The sequence below is a fragment of the Sander vitreus genome, chromosome 5, assembly GCF_031162955.1.
Source record: "Sander vitreus isolate 19-12246 chromosome 5, sanVit1, whole genome shotgun sequence".
Classification (NCBI taxonomy): Eukaryota; Metazoa; Chordata; class Actinopteri; order Perciformes; family Percidae; genus Sander; species Sander vitreus.
Genome location: NC_135859.1, coordinates 23,703,264 through 23,723,268, shown reverse-complemented (window position 1 = coordinate 23,723,268; position 20,005 = coordinate 23,703,264). Strand labels below are relative to the sequence as shown.

At 38.5% G+C, this 20,005-nt stretch overlaps 1 protein-coding gene across 1 annotated transcript in view; it reads right to left on the bottom strand.

Annotated features, from left to right (window-relative positions):
• The window catches only part of slc23a2 (solute carrier family 23 member 2), a 53,746-nt gene extending 34,777 nt beyond the window's left edge, over nt 1–18,969 (bottom strand). The window contains exon 1 of the mRNA XM_078251090.1: nt 18,429–18,969. The gene's annotated coding sequence lies outside the window, so the exon portion shown is untranslated. The remainder of the gene's footprint in view (nt 1–18,428) is intronic.
• Nucleotides 18,970–20,005: the final 1,036 nt, after the last annotated feature.

Sequence of the window (20,005 nt, the reverse complement as noted above, 5' to 3'; positions counted from 1 at the left end):
TCAACTTAAACACAGACACAAAAAAAAGGCATGGGCAAGGAGCCTTACTCCTTTATGAAAGAAAGTTTTGCTTTATAACAACATGGTTTTTATTTTTTGTAGTTTTGGCTATCATTCTTCTAAAAAGGAAATAACATTATGATCAGGAAATGCAGAAAGAGCGCCAAAAGGAAATCCGCTAGGCAAAAAAACAAGCAGTCAGATGATCCTGCAAGTTTTAAACCAGGGACTCAAACTATCTGAGGGTCACTGGCCAGGCTTTTCTCTCCTAGAAGGGCTGCTTGAACGCTTTTTTTAATTAAACATTCAATTTCAACTAAAACGCTCTAAAGCTGACCAACTCCTGCCTCTAATACTTAGCACAATGCCCTGCATGTTTAGTAAAGTAATGCTGAATGGAATTGTATTCTATATACACATTTTAAACATTTTGTCTCCTTGTAAATGATACAGTAAACTGTCAAATTAAGTAGCATGAGGTAGTGTCACTACGGTGAGTCAGTTGTGAGATGTGGAGTGTGACAGAAAGTATCCCAGCAGCCTCTAGGCGACTTAAAATCTGATGAGGCTTGAGCAAACATAAAAGCCATGGTACTGTAGCATGACATCCTCTCAAATGCCCTTTCCCACTGTTGCCTGAGAGACAGAAACTCCCTCCTTGACTCGTCCCTGTGTTTTCTGTCTGTGTGTTGACTGGGATTCAGTCAACACACACAAAGAGACACAGGAGACTGCTGGAGAGAAGAGAGAACTGAAACTGAGCTCATGTGATTATGTAACAGGAGAAATCTGCAGTTTCATAAACAAAAATAACTTTTCACATTATGTAAAACATAACATATTAAAAGGATAAAAGCAGGGAAAGTGTGTGTGACTGTGTTTAAGAGAGTATGGGAGAAAGAAGAATATGAAAAGCACTGAAGAAAAACGAGAGCGAGGAGGAACAAAGACGACTGCGGTGGTAATTTTAACTCATCCCAGAATAAGCAGGCTGGTGGACAGAGTTCCTGCCTGCTGGATCTACAGTACAATCATGGTAACCTGATCTGTGGATCCTGTCCAGGCTTGTGCCGTGTTGTGTGGGACTCCACCGGAGGAGGATGACCTCACACCAGATGTTCGTGTTGGCGGTTTCATCTCTCGGGCCAAATGTGTGTGCCAGTGTGCTTACAGTTTGTGTGTGAGCATCACCTCCATCTACTTCAGATGTTAGTCTGAAGTTCAGTCATAAATTCGGGACATTGTTAAGCCTGCAGCTTGTTTGGAGTAATGTATAAGTGGTTTTCATTTCTCGTGTCCTAAAAGGAACATATCTGAGGTCATGAAAACCAATGAATTTGTGGAAGTGATGAATTCCTGCCCACTGTCACCACTACAATTGAAAATGCAACTTTTCAGTCATTGACCTTTTTCAGGGATTTAATTCACAACAGCATTTTAATACTAAAGGTGTCAACTAACAATTATTTTATTACCGATTAATCGGATTACAGGTATATCCTGCATTAGCAAAAAACTGAAAAAAATGTCCATCACACTTTCTCAAAGTCCAAGATCAGATTGCTTGTTTTGTCTTAATCAATGGTCCAAAACAAAAACAAAATTCAGCTTTCAGAAAAGCAGCAAATCACACTTTTAGAGCGGGAAGTAGTAAATATAAACAATCAATTAATCAATTATCAGAATAGCTGTGGATTCATTTTCAAATAGTCTAATCTATTCATCCTTTTTAGCTCTACTTAATACTTAGCCACAGAATAAAACAATCAAAAAACGGAGTCAAATTGCAAACACCTGAGACAATACATCAGTTATTGACAAAAAATGTATCACTAAAACGAGGACAAGGCATGTTTGTAAAGGTACTAATAAGAACATGAGATGTCGTGAGAATGCAAATACATTGTCATTGCTCCTTGTAATAAGTTGATTAAATGCTCACAATGAACAATACAGCCACGTGAGTGGTGTCTTCTGTATTATTCCTTGAACAGTTAATCACTACAAAGCTGCCAGTTGCCATCCTGTCAAGTTTAACAAGCGAATCAACAAACCTGTCAATTACACGTCAGTCGTTTCACAAAGGCTTTAAAACAATTTGAAGTATGTATGAAATGATATAAACCAAAGTAAAAGGCACAAAAATATGTTAAGATATACGTGTGCAGCCATGCTCTTGAACATACATAGGCGACACTTTGCATGACAGGGTAGGTACACGTGAGGGGTTCATATTTCCCCATGAGGGGGGGGGGGCGAAGAGGGGGGTTGTAAAACGCCTGCAAGGTCATGTTTACATTGGTCATTGGTTCCTGTCAGTGGAGCAGAAGTGAATGGAGTGAAGGGCAGCAGTATGGGCTGAAATATGTGCCACCAGAAACTGAATTTAAAATCATTTATATTTGAATTGCTAAACTTGAATAATTGCATTGAAAAACTTAATTTGAATAGTATAATTTGAAATAGAATAAATTCATTTCGAACCTAAGTCCAATAAAAAATAAAAAAAAATAAAATAAAAAAAATAATTAAAGAAAATCGATCCTCACTGAAAATTCAACTCTCTATATCTCTTCAAATTCAATTTCAAGTTACTGTGACAGACATCCAGGTGGATGAAGGAAGAGCAATCGAGCCCAGATCAATAGAGTTCAGTGGCGGTGGTCACGCAGGTCACGCAGCTCACGCCAGTCTCTGGGTCAAGGAAAAGCAAGCACCTCTTCCTCGTTTCATGGCGGGTACTGTGCTCCAAAACGTAGGTGCCGATTGGCCAAAGAGGAGTCCTGTGCATCTGCACCACTGAACTATCGATCTGCACTCGATTGCTCTTCCTTCATCCACCTAGATGTCTATCACAGTAACTTGAAATTTCAGAACTGAATGAGATAGATAGATAGACAGATAGATAGATAGATAGAGATGAATTTTCAGTGAGGATCAATTTTTATTGGACTTCAGATTTCAGCCCATAAAGCAGGCCGACTCACTGTAAATGTTTCAATACAGAGACGGCAATAATGTACCAAGGATGGCCAGAAGTTTGCCGTTTTATAATTCTGATGATTCACTGTTGTTGAGACAGAATAAATTGACTAACAAGTACAAACTAATGTGTACATGTTAAGTTTTAAAGCTATGTTCTACAGTACCTACTGCTGCAACTAAGGTTTTTTTTTCCCCCTATCAATTCATAATTTTTCTTTCTTTAAAAAGTTTAGTCTCTAAATGACCCTTTAAAACTCCCATTACCCACAGTGATATCATCATACTGAATTTGAATATAAAACTGAAAAAATACCAAATCCATTTCAGAATCTGGATGCTGCGAAAGTTTGGAAGTATGACTTCGGAAATTACTTAAGTGCAACTTTTGATTCATTTTCTGGTGATGGATTGATAATATATTGCTGGGTACCAAATGACCTGCCGGGTCAAATTTGGTGCAGTTTGTACACGCGACACATTAAATCATAGGTGCTCTCCGACCGGATAGTACTTGCACTTTTTAGAGGAAAAGTACACTTCTAAGCAGTTCTAGGAACTACTCTCCCCCAAAATCTTTTTTTCCCGTTTGCATTCCCACTGGCCAGGTGGCCATAGGGACTGGTAGGAGGGGTAAGGGAGTGACGCAAGCACGGCAACGGTCTTTATAGCATCGTCACTAGACCTTAGCGCCACATACAACAACAACAAATGATGCTTATACTTGTGCACTTTTCCTATATTAAATGCATGTCCATTCTTGTAGTAATTCACGTAATGTTTTGCTCAACACAGACGGGGCTTTATTACCCGCCTCTGCCAGCTGCTCTGTGGACGTGTGTGTGTGTGTGTGTGTGTGACGGCCGGCGAGCCGCAGGACACGCTTGTGGAGTTTAACTCCGAAAAGACAGTTAACCACAGGTTCCCCTTAATCTTATGATGGACACGTGTTGTGATATTTAAACAAACGAACCGTCAACGGTGAAATAAAAGCCTCTTATTTACGAGAGCGGTCTGAGAGACCTCCAGCTTACAGCGAGGTGTCTGAGCATGACTGGCCGAGCGACGAGCTAGAAGCCGGGGCAGGCGCTTGCTGGCTGTCGCCTCACTTGATGGAGGTTCTCAACTAACCCTAACTTTGAAGCAAATTGTCAGTTCGGCATAAATTTTCGCAAGACTGCCTATATTCGAAATCTAACCAGTTATTTTCTCGCCTAAAACGTTGTCAGAAGTGAATTTAATGATGAATAAAATAGTGAAAATTGTTAAAAATGTCCCGTTGTTCTGTCTGCAAGTTCCGAGTTGGCAGTGGGCGTGACTTATAAGTTCGACCAATCAAGTACACCTAGGAAAAGGGAAAAGACCGTGCTCTGAAGTAGGAGCTAAAAAAGTACGCTACTGCAGCCAGAGGAACTTAAAAATCCCCAAATTTTTCCTGTCGGAACACGACGAAAAAAAGTGTTCTAGGAACGTTTAGTTCTAAGAACTGCAAAAATCCCTCCGGTCGGAAAGCCCCTATTAATAAACTTTGACTAACAGCAGGGGCGGCACTTCATGACTCTGCTTTATCTAATTTGGGTTTAAACCATCAGCACTCCTTTAAAAAAAATTAATAAATAAATAAAGTAAAATAAAAAAATAAATAAAAGAGGAACTAGATAATGCAATCACCTGCTGAGGTTTGTGGTTGGAACATAATCCTACAGACACCTGGCTCTTCATGTCACCCAATTACTTATTAAGACAAGTAATGACCATTTTTTCCCCCAAGTCAAGTGGAATTATGGTGGCAGACGAAATAACCAATATTTACCAGAAACAACCAACGCTCCTAGCAAGACATCCTTTACACAAGTAACAGGAAAGACCACATTATAATTGACTTGCTGAGTTATGCAACCAGTAGACAAATAAGCATGTGCAAACGTTCTAGTTTTGCAACTCGATTACATCACATCAACTGAATGTTTCCGTCTACTGTTTATTACATTACGTACACCTTATCTGTGAAATATTTGTCTTTACTTGTGTTGATCAAAAAGTGGTAGAATGGGGTTGCTATAAGGCTAAAACAAGCTTGCATCAGTGCCGTCTTTCAATAGTTTAAATAGGGTTTTTAACATTAAACATTCATTTTTATCTACATTCCCTTGCTTGGAATTTATAGTTACATTCATTCTATTTCTAATCTACCACTGTTTTGCCTCAATGATCTCTGCCATTGAGCTGCTCAGTTGATCTTAAAAAAAAAGTTTGTGTCATTATGCAGTTTGCACTAAAAAGTCTTTGTTCTTTACATTCCTTTGCATTTTAGTTAGTTGCATATTAGCCTGTACACAATGTCATTTATTTATTTATTATTTATAATATGTTCATGTTGTGGCAAAAAGGTTTCTCTTTTTTTGTTAATTTTTAAAGTTCGGATTGATACCAATCCTGAGTATCTGACTGGCTCACCCCTATCCAAAAGCACAACCAGTTTCATTAATGTTACTCTGAGTGAGCAGTGTTACCAGAATTTTTGGTAACTTTTTTTTTACCAAAAAGTTTCATGTTTAATGTATTTTTGTTGATGTTGAAATGGATTTTAAAAACATAAGGTATCGAAAAAAGTATCGTTAAGGAACCGGCATCGAAACTGAGGTATCGAAATTGGCACCGGATCGAAAGATTTTGAACGATGCCCAGCCCTAGATATAACTGTACAAAAGGTTCAACTAATATGTTATACTTTCATTACAGTACAGGAAATGTGGCCAACATTGAGATAAAAATGAACTAGACTTATGCGGAAGACTTTTTCTTAAATCATTTGTCTGACAGTTTAAGAAACCAAAGCAGCAGGGAAGACTGTTACATCTAGATCAGGGAAATAGAGATGCGCAGCCTTTAAATGTATTTCCAACCCTTTCTCAAAAGTTAAACCTACACCCACACAGCATGCTATCAGCAGCACATGAATGGGCGTTGAAGGTTAGATAAAACTTTAAAAAAATATATACAGCATACTGTAGTTTCCCACATTTGTTCTCAGACAAAAGGCGTGTACTGTAACTGTACACTTTTCTTATATCCACAACCTCAGGCATTTTTCATCAAGTCCAGAGGGGATACTTAAGACTAAAAGGCATCCATTGTTGCTTGAAGTTGATGAAATCCTTTAAGCCTACTTCAGACTCCTGCTGTTGCTCCCAGCGTGGCAACCAGTTCTATTTGCTTGTACAGTAACTGTGGAGACAGATTACCTTCATTCAGCCCCATAACGGTTTCATAATGATCAGCTAAAAACCTTAGATGTTAAAGCAGTTACGAACGGTTACATTAAGTTACAGGCTGTCTGCAAAAGAGATGTATAACTTCAGTTCATGTAGATTTTTTACTGCTAGGGCTGCAAATAACGATTATATAGACCAATTGTTTCATCTATAAAATGTCAAACTATTAAAAAATGTTTATCAAATGTCTTGATTTGTCTAACCAACAGTCCATAAACCCAAAAATAATCAGTTTACAATGATATAAAACAGAGAAAAGTTAATACTCACATTGGACTGGCTGCAACCAGAAAACGTTTGACATTGTAGAAAATGACAAACAATTAAATCGATTATCAAAATAGTTAATTCGATTCACTTTATGGCAATTGGCTAAAGAATTAATTGATTTATCATTTTAGCTCTAAATACAGCGAGTCTGTTTGGGTTCTGGCCGAAAATATAAATATTTTATATTCATTACCAATTACTCAAATGTTAGACATAACCACCTCCCTTATTTTGTTCGACCAGTCCATAACCCATAGTTTTTTTATCATTATGATATGATAAAAGACTAAGAAAACTATCAAATATTTAGGGCTGCAACTAACGATTATTTTCATAGTCGATTAATCTGTTGATTATTTTCTCGATTAATTGATTAGTTGTTCGGTCGCTAAAATGTCAGAAAATAGTGAAAAATGTGGATCAGTGTTTCCCAAACGCCCAAGATGATGTCCTCAAATGTCTTGTTTTGTCCACAGCTCAAAGATATTCAGTTTACTGTCACAGAGGAGAGAAGAAACTAGAAAATATTCACATTTAAGAAGCTGGAATCAAAGAATTTGTACTTTTGTCTTAAAAATTACTCAAACCAAATAATCGCTAATCAAAATAGTTGGCGATTAATTTAAAAGTTGACAACTAATCGATTAATCGTTGCAGCTCTACAAATATTCACATTTGAGAAGCTACAAAAAAAAAAAAAATACTTCAAAAAAATTAAATCGATCATCAAAATAGTTGCAGATTCATTTTATGTCAATCAACTAATTCATTGTTTCAGCTCCAAAAGCATAATTTCACCATACTTTCAAAACACCCCAAACTCTGTAGCAGAATCATCACAACCACCCAAACACACACAATGTAGAGGACATTTTCTGGTTTGTCTGAAGTGTGTTGGCAGAACAGGGAACAGAACAAACAAATAAGGCTCAGAGAGATAAGACATATATATATGCATCACTGGGTGAGGCTCCTCACATGCAGACCTGATACCAGCCAGGAGAAGATAGAGATCAGATGGAGGTCTAGAACAAGATTTTCAGCTATGGTTGCACACAAAGTTCACATTATTGCACACATTATCAATCTGTACAATAAAAGGGACCAGCAAGGATTTAATGCATATTCTGCTTTACATCACTTTAAATTGATTATCTTTGGGTTTTGGATAATTGATCAGACCAGGCGAGGAAGTGGCAGTGGGGAGTTTTTACTATTTGACTTAGTGGTTGTTTCACATTGTGGTATTTCATGTAAAACGTTGAGAGCATCCACTTAAGCCTGATGCCTCTATATTATCACCTGTCCAATAAAGACAAAAATGCAGATAAAACATACCCGAACCTGTACAGAACATTTACATTAATCTTTACAAAAACAACCTGGAAACACTATTGTGGCTCTAACGGTTTTAACAGGTAAACAGCGTTTTATAAATCACTCGACTTAGTGTGATTTTTAGTGTGGATATAAACATAGACTTCCAATGGACAGAATACAGTAGGTAAGTCAATTAAAAATGCTATTTAGTCTGCTTCTACCAGTCCATCCATCATCTATCATGCTGCCGATTACATTTTTATGAAACTTACAATATCGGTTATTGCTCAGTTCCAGTATTTTCAAAACTGACTGCCTCTGACACTGTCTGTAAGTGAGGCACAAAATCTGGTTTGAGAAGAATCCACTGACTGGACACGCCGCTGGCATGACATGACGCAAAAGGTCAAAGGGTCTTGGGCGCACGTGTGGTTTGTTAACAGTAAAAGAAAATGTCAGCCGTGTGGGAGAATTTCATCATGTCGGACAAAGATCAGCGACATATACTGCCACCAGCAAGACTCAGTCCTTGATAACCACAGCATTTGAGAAAGGGAGAAAATTCCCCCATGGAAAGCGCCAAAGCTAAAGGGATTAGTAAAAAGGGGATGGAGTTCATTGCAATCGATGACCAGCTGTTTCAAAGCCTATACACAGCCCAGTCGTCGTCATTTTGCTGATGTCTGTCTCCCTGAAATCTACAATGCTTAGCCACTGTCACAGCCAAGGTCATAATCGTTAATGAAAACGAACGGAATAACGAAAACTAGGTGGGACAAAACATTGTCGTTAACTGAAATAAAAATAAAAACGAGGCATTACAAAAAAAACGATAAACTAACTAAAACTGTAATGTCTGTTTGCAAAACTAACTAAAATAATCGAGTCAATGTCCTTAGTTTTCGTCTTTGTCAATGTCTTTCACAAAGCAAATAACGTTACCTTTCAGAGTTGACATTTCCGACCACAGACCTGTTTTATTCAGTCTGTGACGTAGACATGTATAGTTTCCGACTAGGAACCCAGAAATTCTGACATTCCATGTTAAATTGAACACAACATAGTCCGTGCCTCTCACCTGGCATCATGAGTCCTATTTGATTATGACTGCGTCAGATAAAAGTGCCTGGCAGTGGAAGGTGGTAAAATATGTGGACAATTTATTACAGGGAAATAATAAATTTGAAAGTACATTTGAAAAGCGTGCACAAGGAAGCTAACCTAGCTTACCTTAACAAGGTAAAGGAGAACACAAGGCCCCCTTTCCCCGAAACAGAAGCTAACCCCGGTACAGGGCATGGATGTATGGATACAGGGCCAGGCAGCATGACAGAGACAACAGCAGGACAGAGAACACTACAGGAGGGCTTTCACCGGCAACCCGATAGCTGCTGGTTAGTAAATACGCAGGAACACCAAAAGCGGGAGGAAGCGTGGGTTAACATGTGGATTGATACTGGGATGTCTACACAACTGTGTGACTCGATTGACTTCAAAAAGTTTGCAACTTTACTCAAATCAAAGTTGAAAACGGCTGTTGATGTATGTCGTCTGTTGGCTATTTAGGTTTTTTCCTGGCACACGTCACTTACACATTCTGCACTTACTGCGGCGTCTTGTGTAGACCGTTTACATATTTGTGCTCATCATCATATGTATATTTTATGTACTGGTGTTATTGTTGAATACATTGTGAATGCATATTTATAAAATTGTATGATGTTTTTGTTGAGTTATTATTACACAATACTTTTTTCTGACCTTTTTGAATCTTGCCCCTGACAAATAACCCATATTACAAAAAAGACTAAAACTAATAAAAACTAAACTAAAACTAAGCATTTTCAAAAAATAAAAACTAAACTAGCAAACCCGCTTTAAAAACTAATTAAACTAAACTAAATTTGAAAACACAGTCAAAACAAAATGAAAATAAAAACTAATGAAAAATGCAAAACTATAATAACCTTGGTCACAGCACAGTGGATTGACAAAGATTTTAACCTGATAAAAGCAGTGTTAAACTCCAAGAATAATATATTTTATTACTTTTGTAATGGCTTTTACATTTATGATAACAAAATGTTTTTTGTTGGGCTTCTATGTAGATACCAAAAGATTATTGTCATTGAGTAGGTAACGTTAGTTGTATAGCAGTCTAAAAGGGCTTTTGAAGCGGTTATTTTTCATGTGAAAGGATATATTAAAAAGGTCATAAATTTGTATGATTGAATATGTGCTCATTAAAAAAAAAAAAAAAAGTGTAATGAAGGGATAAATTACTTTAAAACAGTCATTTTTTATAATAAATATTTCTTCGTGTCCCTGTCACAAAAAAGGGAACAACAACAACGCATCGGTATCAGTCAAATACTTATTTTAAAACACTGGTATTTCAGATTCATGCATTTACGCTTAAACCAAACATTGTGGTATGGAGTACAACCTAAAACACAAAAAGAAAACATCAGTACAAAAGGTAGGTAGCCAGAATCATGGGGGACAGAGGGACAGAGCGTTGCTCAAGAAGGCATCTAATCCACGTACTAGCCTTAAATTATCTTTCTGTAACAACACAACTTTAAACACGAACTTGTGGCTTACAAGTATTTTGGCAAACATTTATTTCTGTTCTTCTCCACAATACTTGGATTTTAACATTCAAATAAAACATGGCATTTGTCCCCCAGACAGTTATCACATAAATGACAAAACATTTTGTTCCTTTCCACACCCTTGTATCATCCTATTATTTTCGGTATTCTGTTATTAAAGACTTAAAGGTTACAAAACGCCTGGACATGCCTTCCGTTTCCATAAAGTCCTCTTTAAACTCACATGAGCTTTGTTTCTTTTAACTCTCTCTCTCTTTAAACAATACATGGTGGATATCATCGTAGTTCCCCATATATCATTTTGTTACATGTTGACATTTTAACGTGTAATGCGAACATGAGGAATTTTAGATTAACAATCGGTGCATCCCTAGTCATGCGTGCTGGTTTTATATGGGTGCCTCAAGTTCCTCCCTGTAGGGCGTGGGGCGGAATTTCCAACTTATGAACTCATGCTATGTAAGTTGTGACAGTGGTACCCGGTCTCATTCAGGTCAGTGTCCAACATAACCTTTCTAGGCAGAGGAGTGCCTCCATAGATTCAGGGAATCTAGGCAGCTGCATCATAAGGTAATGTTTTGTTTCAGGACTGTCTCCTTTTGGAGGTCGGTGGGCCTGCCATACTTTAACATACTGACCAGAGAGAGATAGGCTGAACTAGGCTTTAGCATCTGTGTTTTAGGCACATGCAATATCTTTGTTTACCTTAAAAGGTTTAGCTAAACTTAACGCCTCCAGCATGAGTTTAAATACACCTTCAGGAAGACAGGAACTTCAGAGAGTTGGGACGGCACTGCACAATAACACATCGTGGTTAAACTGTACTGCTTGCATAAATTCTCTCCTCAATTGAGTGTTCATTACATGCTTCTGTGTAACCCATCAAAGGTCTCCTGAATCTTCTTCATGTATGTGAAATGAGTTGTGCTGCTCCTGAGTTTTTCCTTAACATAACGTGACATTACTGCCATCACTTTCAAATATCTGACAATGTGAGTCAGGGCTCGGCCGTTAATTACAGCCTACCTAACCGTCTCTCTCATTGAGGTTATGAGGTATATAGGTTATGATTTGATACTATAAATAATATTGAATTGAGTAGTTCTGTGGGAATGTTACCCTTATCACATTCATATAATGTAGATTAACAGACAGCTGAGGATGTGCTTCAGTCACATTCAACTTCAGTCTTAATAGGGCTAAAATCTATATCTATCTCGATATAGGTCACGTTATCTCAATAGCTGTATATACACTACAATATAGCATGTTTTCTGTTAATTCAATAAATAGCCTAAATACATGGCCTATTTTGTATTCTACTGTGTGAATTGAATACTTGACATGAAAGGTACAGAGAATTCTACAATTATTATTAAAAATTATTATTTACTAGTCAAACACTAGAATCTGCACCAAAGTCTAATTAGTTGCGATCGCCAATAAATCAATAAGTGGCCCCACTGGTCAATTCCATCCACACATCCCACGCACACCCACAGAAAATCTTTAAAATGCACAAAAATATCAATTGAATACTTATTTATTCACTGACAACACTGCACATAGACAGACAGTCATTGAATGCAGCTATCTGCAATATACTGCAATAAATATATAAAATTGTGTGTGTGACTGCAATACAACAGTCACACACACAAAGAGGACATTCCTCTGTGATGGGTGGCCGATTAAGGGCTATTGTAAGTTTGACACGGGACACATCCTCAACAAAGAACAGATGTCCTAAAAACCTGACTTCTAGTCTCAGTAACCACTCACAAACAATTTCCCTGACAAGGAGGAGAATAAATTATTCTCTAATACTGTTACAGTGATTTGTGCAGTTTTAACAGTTTAAAACTGTGGGCTATGTTGTTCAGTCCTTGTTATGCAACAACCATATGGTGTGCTTAGCTGCCTTTGGCCATTTAATCCCCATTTTACTCCATTTCAAGATTAGAAGGGCACAATGTGTAGCCACTAACAGTAAAAAGTTTTCTTTATTTAGCAACAAAAGTAATATACCAATACACATCTGCAAAAAGTAAATGTTACTTCAAGGTATACTATTAAGTACCACATGCTAAAATTTTACTATTTACCACCAACAACGCAACCACCCACACACCCCTTTACACAGTAGAGTGGGAAGGCACAGCATGACCCAGCAATTCGAGGTAATGACTAAGTCACATGCTGCCAGCAGCAAACAGGGCCAAGAATCCAGTTCTGTGACCCAGTTTACCTCACTGTGCCTGTTCCTGGCCTGACATCCTGTGAGGTGATCCTCTGTATCCATTTACTGAGCATCAGACTAAAGACTGCGAAAGGCTGAAAAACTAGTTTTCAAATAATGATAATGTGACAGTTACTTACCGGTATTATTGTCAGCATTGTGCAGTTGGCTAATTACTTACTCATTGTGTAAAAGAGAAACTTCATAAAGAATTAAGAGGAAAAAAAAAATACATGTGATGATTGCAGTTTACTGTACAAGCTACACTTAACTGCAGATAAGCTTCCTATTTATGCACCTTTCCAGTAAATGGGGAAAAACATATTCGTCAGCCTGTTAACAGATTGATGGCTGCACATCTACAGACACTGACTCATTTAAGAACAGGAGACAGCACCTGCTCAGTATAGCTGTACCTTTAGACTGTACTGTAAAGTACTGAACCACACACACAGTACCCTGTAAATTATATGTTGACTGAAATACAACCAACACTTATGAGGCAAAAAACAAAACAAATGAAAGGGTTGCACACCATTAGTCCTCATGCAAACATTATTTAAGTTAACCATTTCAACTACAAGGTCTTGAGTGTGGATAAGTGAACTACAAATATGAAATTGAGGAAAATGTATTGGTCAAGATATGCAGTGAACTTTAGTGAATAGTTGTTGTATTTGTTTTTTTAAACGTGATGAATTGCCTTTAAAACATTAGAGCTGAAATGATTAGTCGCTTAATTTAATAGTCAATCAAGAGAAAATGAATCTGCAACTATAGTTAATTAATCGCTTCAGTAATTTTTCCAAGCAAAAATGGCCAACACAGGTTCAGCTTCTCAATTGTCCTGATTTGCTGCTTACATTATACTTGATTTAATTTATTTGGGTTTTGGACAGATTGTCAGTTAAAATAAGGAATTTAAAAGATGCCACCACTGGATCTATGAAGTTATAATAGCCTTTTTTTTTTTTTTTTTTTTACTATTGTCTTACATTTTATAGACAAAGAAATTAATCAGTTAATCAAGAAACTAATCAGCAGACTAATCAATAGCAAAAATAGTCCCCTAGGGGCAGCCCTAATGGGAGAAGATTTTAATCAAACCACAAAGCACACCACCATCTGTTGATCCACAGTCCTCATCTGTAGCTAGTAAGGAATACTCTTTCCAATATCCCCGTTTGGTTTTAGGGAAAAACATACCATCTCGTTTCTAAACCATTTTCTTCCTTCTCCTAAATTAGCACAGCCAGACCTTGTGGCATCTTTACCAACATCTGGATTTTTTTTCTGGCTTCATTACTTTGGTGACATGATAGCAGGGATGGATTGGGGGACTGCAACCTTAACACTTCAATCAACTCAACCAACGCACCAAACCTGTACTTAGGATGTCTAAAGATGCATGCCAGCACTTTGAAACAGCAAAGAGTAGCAAAACACCTGCTCCAAAGAGCTGGCGACGTTGCTTTCTGCTTCTGCTTCAGATGTTCCACCATCACACTGGTCCCCAAACATATTCATCCATCATAGGTCTAAATGACTAAAAGGCCTGTCACCCAGACAACTGTGGTCACACAGAATTGTGATCCACACATCATAGTATAATCAACTTCTGTACAGACTGGAAGCAACTTTACATCCAGAACCTGTACAGTCCGCACTGGCACCACCTAGGGAGGTCAACTGTCACTACAGCCCTTCTCCCTTTAGGCTACATCACAACTGCACCTCTGAGGTCCACCTCTGAGGTCGTAAAATTCCCAAACTCCCCCAGTGACGATTCAATGATCAAGTAGTCTTGCATTGCCAGATCTATATTCACAGCGCTGTGGAGTAAGGTCTGGCTCCTCCACACGTACATTCCTGGATAGGAGGAAAAAAAACAACGCTCTGGGTTGTTTACTTTAAACCAATCACAATCGTCTTGGGCGGTGCTATCTGCGGTTGCAGAGACGGTGGCTCTGCAAAATGGTCTTGGGAAGGAACTTGTTTTGGTGGAACATTTGCACCCTGCAAAAGAAAATGCCACATACAATATTAGCTGAAGTCAACTGTTCACACAATACAGTAACGTCAGCGTGTAGCTTGCTAGCTCAAAGTTTGTTGTCATTTCCTAAGAAGAACGGAGTTAGATGTTCCGGCGATTATCCTGGAGTTGATCCAGACTAATTTAGACTAACAATTTTTTATGCTTGAATGCTTGTTTTGGCAGAGCAGCACATATATGCGCATTGTGAGCAACTGGGAATTCCACGTATGCACACTAATAAAACAGATTCTTGACCTTTGCTCTGGTCCAAGAGTGACTTAACGGGATTCTAAATAGTACTTTTAACTGCAACACAACAATTTGCCTCTGGACAAATACAGTTCTATGTCGTCTCATCTAAATCAAGAGTTAAAACCAGAGCTTCAAAGATTAATCGATTCTCAACTAGAGGTGTTGAAATGAATCAAATAATCGATGCATTGTGATGCTGACATGGACAATGCTGCATCGATGCAGTGGCTGCCCATAATTGATTATAACGCATTGAAGTCGCTCGTTAATTTTCCAGCTGCAGCATAAACATTCAAATGAAAAATAACATTCTCAGTAGCCTAACCCGTTACACACACACACACACACACACACACTCACACTCACACAGACAGCCAGACACACAAACAAAACCCACACACAGACACACACACGCAAAACGGCTAGGCGGAGACACAAGGAGGAGAGTGAAGAGAATTGCAAATCGAGAAGAGGAAATAAACACTGAGAATCATCGAGAGACACTAGAATAGTTAGCTTGGAGAAGATCTAAGTGGAGTAACGAAGCTGAAGAGGCGTACACTACAACACTTTTCCTGTCTAACAGCAGTGGTTTAGAACAAACGTTGTGCTAGTGTGTCTGGCTAAAGTTGGAGCTAACAGCAGAGAGTTGCCAATTCGTTGGGCGCTGATTTCGGAAGCAGTTTTTGACGCATCGAGATATCAAATCGAAGACATGATAATCGTAATCGAATCAAATCGGGAGATCAGTGAAGATTCACACCTCTATTGGCAACTATTAAATTAATCAACTATTTTAATAATCAATTTGAGACATTTTTAATGAAAAAAAGTGGTAAGTCAGATTCTAGCAACTTAAATGTAATTGACATTTTTCACCATTTTATATGACATTTTATAGGCCAAACAACTAATACATTAAATCGAGAAAATAAATCAACTGATTAATCGAATATGGAAATAATCAATAGTTGCAGCCCTAGTTCAAACGATTCAGCTCTTCCACAGAAGTTAATATTTAAGGCTCAATTGTGTGCACCCATATTGCCATTAGATATTGCTGGTTGACTTGGTGTACAAAATGAAGTAGATTTCAAACAAGCTGAGACAGAATTAAAAAATAAACCACTGGTGGTGGTGAGGGACTGGCACAAACCTCAGTCTTGCTCTCACACACCCGCCTGCCACAAGACAAGACCAGAAAATGTACCCTTCCTGAGTCCTATGCAAACTGCAGGCACAGGTGCAACGCAAATTACTCTGCATGCAAGAATAGTGTTGTGTACACTGATTGTACTGCCACAACTTACACTCTGCAGGTGCTCAAAAACACTTATCTTAATTATATACTTAGTGCTAAATTTGTATTTATGTCATCCCCTCATCTTATAGTATTTTTTTCTTTCATATGACTATGCTCTTATTGCAACAACTAGTGCGTTCATTGCTGAACTGACCCGTACTCTCGTCACATACATTTAATTATACCGTTGACCCATGTGTTAACCTACATAGGACTAATAAAACTTGAACATTTGTAGTTATGTTTGATAATAGAGCTGGGCAATATATCGATATTATATCGATATCGTGATATGAGACTAGATATCGTCTTAGATTTTGGATATCGTAATATGGCATAAGTGTTGCCTTTCCTGGTTTTAAAGGCTGCATTACAGTAAAGTGATGTAATTTCCTGAACTTACCAGACTGTTGTAACTGTTCTATTATTTGCCGTTACCAACTTAGTCATTATATCCACATTACTGATGATTATTTATCAAAAATCTCATTGTGTACATATTTTGTGAAAGCACCAATAGTCAACACTACAATATCGTTGCGGTATCAATATCGAGGTATTTGATTTTCTCCATATTGCCCAGCCCTATTTTATAACATTAAAAAGTAAAGTTAGGCTTGCTATCTGCTTTCCGACTCTTTTTATAATAGACGGACATAAATGGAGAGAGAGCAGGTGTGTCAGGAGGCAGCTCCAGCCCTCCAGCTCCACCTCAGCAGGGGCTTGGGCCTCTTCATTACTGCCCACCTCAGCCCCTGACTACAGACCCGTTGCTCTGACCTCTGTGGTTAGGACATCTTTTGAGCGCCTTGTTCTGTCTCACTTAAAAACCCTCGCTGACCAACTCCTGAAACCCCTGCAGTTTGCCTACAGAGCCAATAGGTGGGTTGATTTTAAATGTGTATAGGTGTTTCCAGTTATCCCTGTTCAGAGGTTTCATTAAAGAATATCAAAAGTCTTCCCGACAAAAAGTCCTGGGACCCTCACTGACAGACTCTTAACCCCCCCCCCCCACCAGTCACTAAATGTTAAATTAGCACACATCCCGGACTTTTTAATCTTCTGTACATCTCCCGATTCATATTTATGCACACCCTGCACAAACCGTACAGCCTTCTTTTCCTTCCTAAAACAATTATATTGTACATATTTGCTATAGTGTCTATTACATATTTTGTATTGCAATATTTCTATTCCATATTTATGTTCTTGGCTGTTGCAGTACTTTGCTCTATTGTTTATTCCCTTTTTAAATATGTTTATTTTATGCACCAAACATGCCAAGGCAAATTCCATGAAAGTGAAAAACTTACTTTGGCAATAAATTATTCTTATTGCGATACTAAAAAAAAAATGTTGCTGGAGTTTTGACCTCTTCAAACAATTTTTGCTCTCCATCAATCTTGAAAGCAGGTTAAGTTGTGACATAGATACTACTCCGACTAAACTGAGAATAGCAGTAGAGATTTCTCTTTCTAGACATTTCACTACAAATTCAGACTGGTAGCTGAGACAGTCAAAGCTACCTTTTTGTCATCAGGGGTTAATATGAAGTTGTTTAGATCTCACAATGATACTGTGATAGTCAACCTGACTTGACACAGACAGACAGACAGACACACACACACACACACACACACACACACACACACACACACACACACAAATAAATCCTAATAACCAAATAAGCTCTGGTGTCCCAGTTAGTCAGTGTTGCCTGGTAGCTGTAGTTTTTTATCTTACCTTATGGGGTCTCATTTAATTAAATGACACAGGGCAATGCAAATTAGTGATGCATGTTTAGTCCTCTTAGTGTGTTAAAGCCATCATATCTAGAAACCTTGAGGCGTCTGGTCTCAACACCAAAGATAAGTAATAGCTTGTTGTTTCTTTACAATGTTTTGTCGTGCTAAAAATGGGGAAAGTAAATAGTGACACATTGTGGCCTTGTGTTTCACGGTCACACTTCAGCATCAGCAGACACCGGCCCACAAAGTCGTCCAGCTCCGTAAAATCTCGTTATCCGCTACCAGCTCCATAGCATAGAGCAGGAGTTTCTTAACTGCCCCGCTTCTTAGCATACACATGTAAACTAAGAATGTTTTATGGGATTAAAAATGGCACGTTTTGTCCTCACCTGTCTGATGAAAGAAAAGAAGGATCCACTTCCCTTCTTGGCTAACGTTACGTCCGTTGGCTCGTCCCCGTGGTTTGTGTTATGAAGCGGTGTGCGCACGAGGAAGGGGTATACAGAGAGCCTAACGTTACGCTTGAAGCTGAAGGATAACCCAAGCCGAACTGACTGCGGTGAAGAGACAAGACCGTGTTCTAGCCCGGTTCTTCCGAAGTGAGCTACTCGTCTGCAACAAACTGGGTTTTAAACAGCTGCTCTGCTCAGGGAAGGATTTCGCCTTTCATAAAGCCACGAAGGAGTTGACGTTCATACTCACGCATGCCTACATCCTCCACCCACCCCTTGCCGCGGCTCAGCGAATCAGAGGCGGCCTAGCTGTGACGCACCCCTTCCTCCTTTCCCAAGGAGGGTAGATGCTAGATCGGATCCGCTAGACGTGTCGACGTCAAATGACGTGCCTCGTGGCCTTAGATGGTCTATGCTCGTGGCCCGCTTTTCTGCCTTATTCTGCCTCTGATTAGTTTACCCTGGTATTCTTACCCAAACCCTAACCAATCCCCACTACCCATGCCTAAACCTAACTACGTCGACCATTCTAGCGGATCCGATTTAGGATCTACCGATGTTGACAGCGCCTTCAACAGCTTTTGTAATAATAACCTTTCTTGCATAAGCTGCGCTTTTTTTCTACCGCTGGGCAGCCTTCTTTTACTGTCTATGTGTGCAGCACATTCACTACCTCCTAAAATATTAAAATGGGGTCTTTCTGCTCGCCATCCACTGTGATGCCTTCAGGCTGATGTATTCCACCACACTGCCATCTAATGGTTGTTTATTTGCAATGCCTTTATTGGCTTACATTCACACCCTTTGGATCGTGACATAAACCCAATTGGCACAAGGTTGGATAACAGCAACATTAGTATTAATTTGATCTTTGGCCTTCTGATCAAGGGGGCCCGCAGAAAATTAGCTGTGAGCCCATAAGGACATCCCTGTTTCTCCCAGACTCTGTGCAGCAATATGTATGCTTCAGATATATTCCTATTCAGCTCACTATAAGCATTTAGTTTTTGGTGGTTTAACTAAACAACATGTATATACGCATCGTGAAAGCACAATATACAGTATACCAAAATAATAAAGGTGGTAAAATCAGATTTTAACCTGGGAAGAAGAGGCCTCAAGATTAGGTAAAACTACAATTGTTGAAACTCCTTTAAACTTTAAACCCCCCACTGATAGATGGTGCTCTAAAAGAACACATTATAAATACCATCGTTATAAAGTTATTTCACTATACAAAGATTCCAGATAAGAGTGGGAACTTAACTATTTAAACAAACAGCACTCAAACTGACTGTACATTATTATTCTATTGTTATTCAGAAAAATTAGCAGAATTTCTTTCGAAGCTCCTGCAATATACTGTATTGCTGCTTGCATTTTTTACTCAAGACATAAGCAGCCATGAAATATGAGCTGTTGCACAATGATTATATGTACAAAAAATAAAGGTCATGCAGACAAAATATATATATATATCATGGCACATATATCTTTTGTCTCCATTTACATTT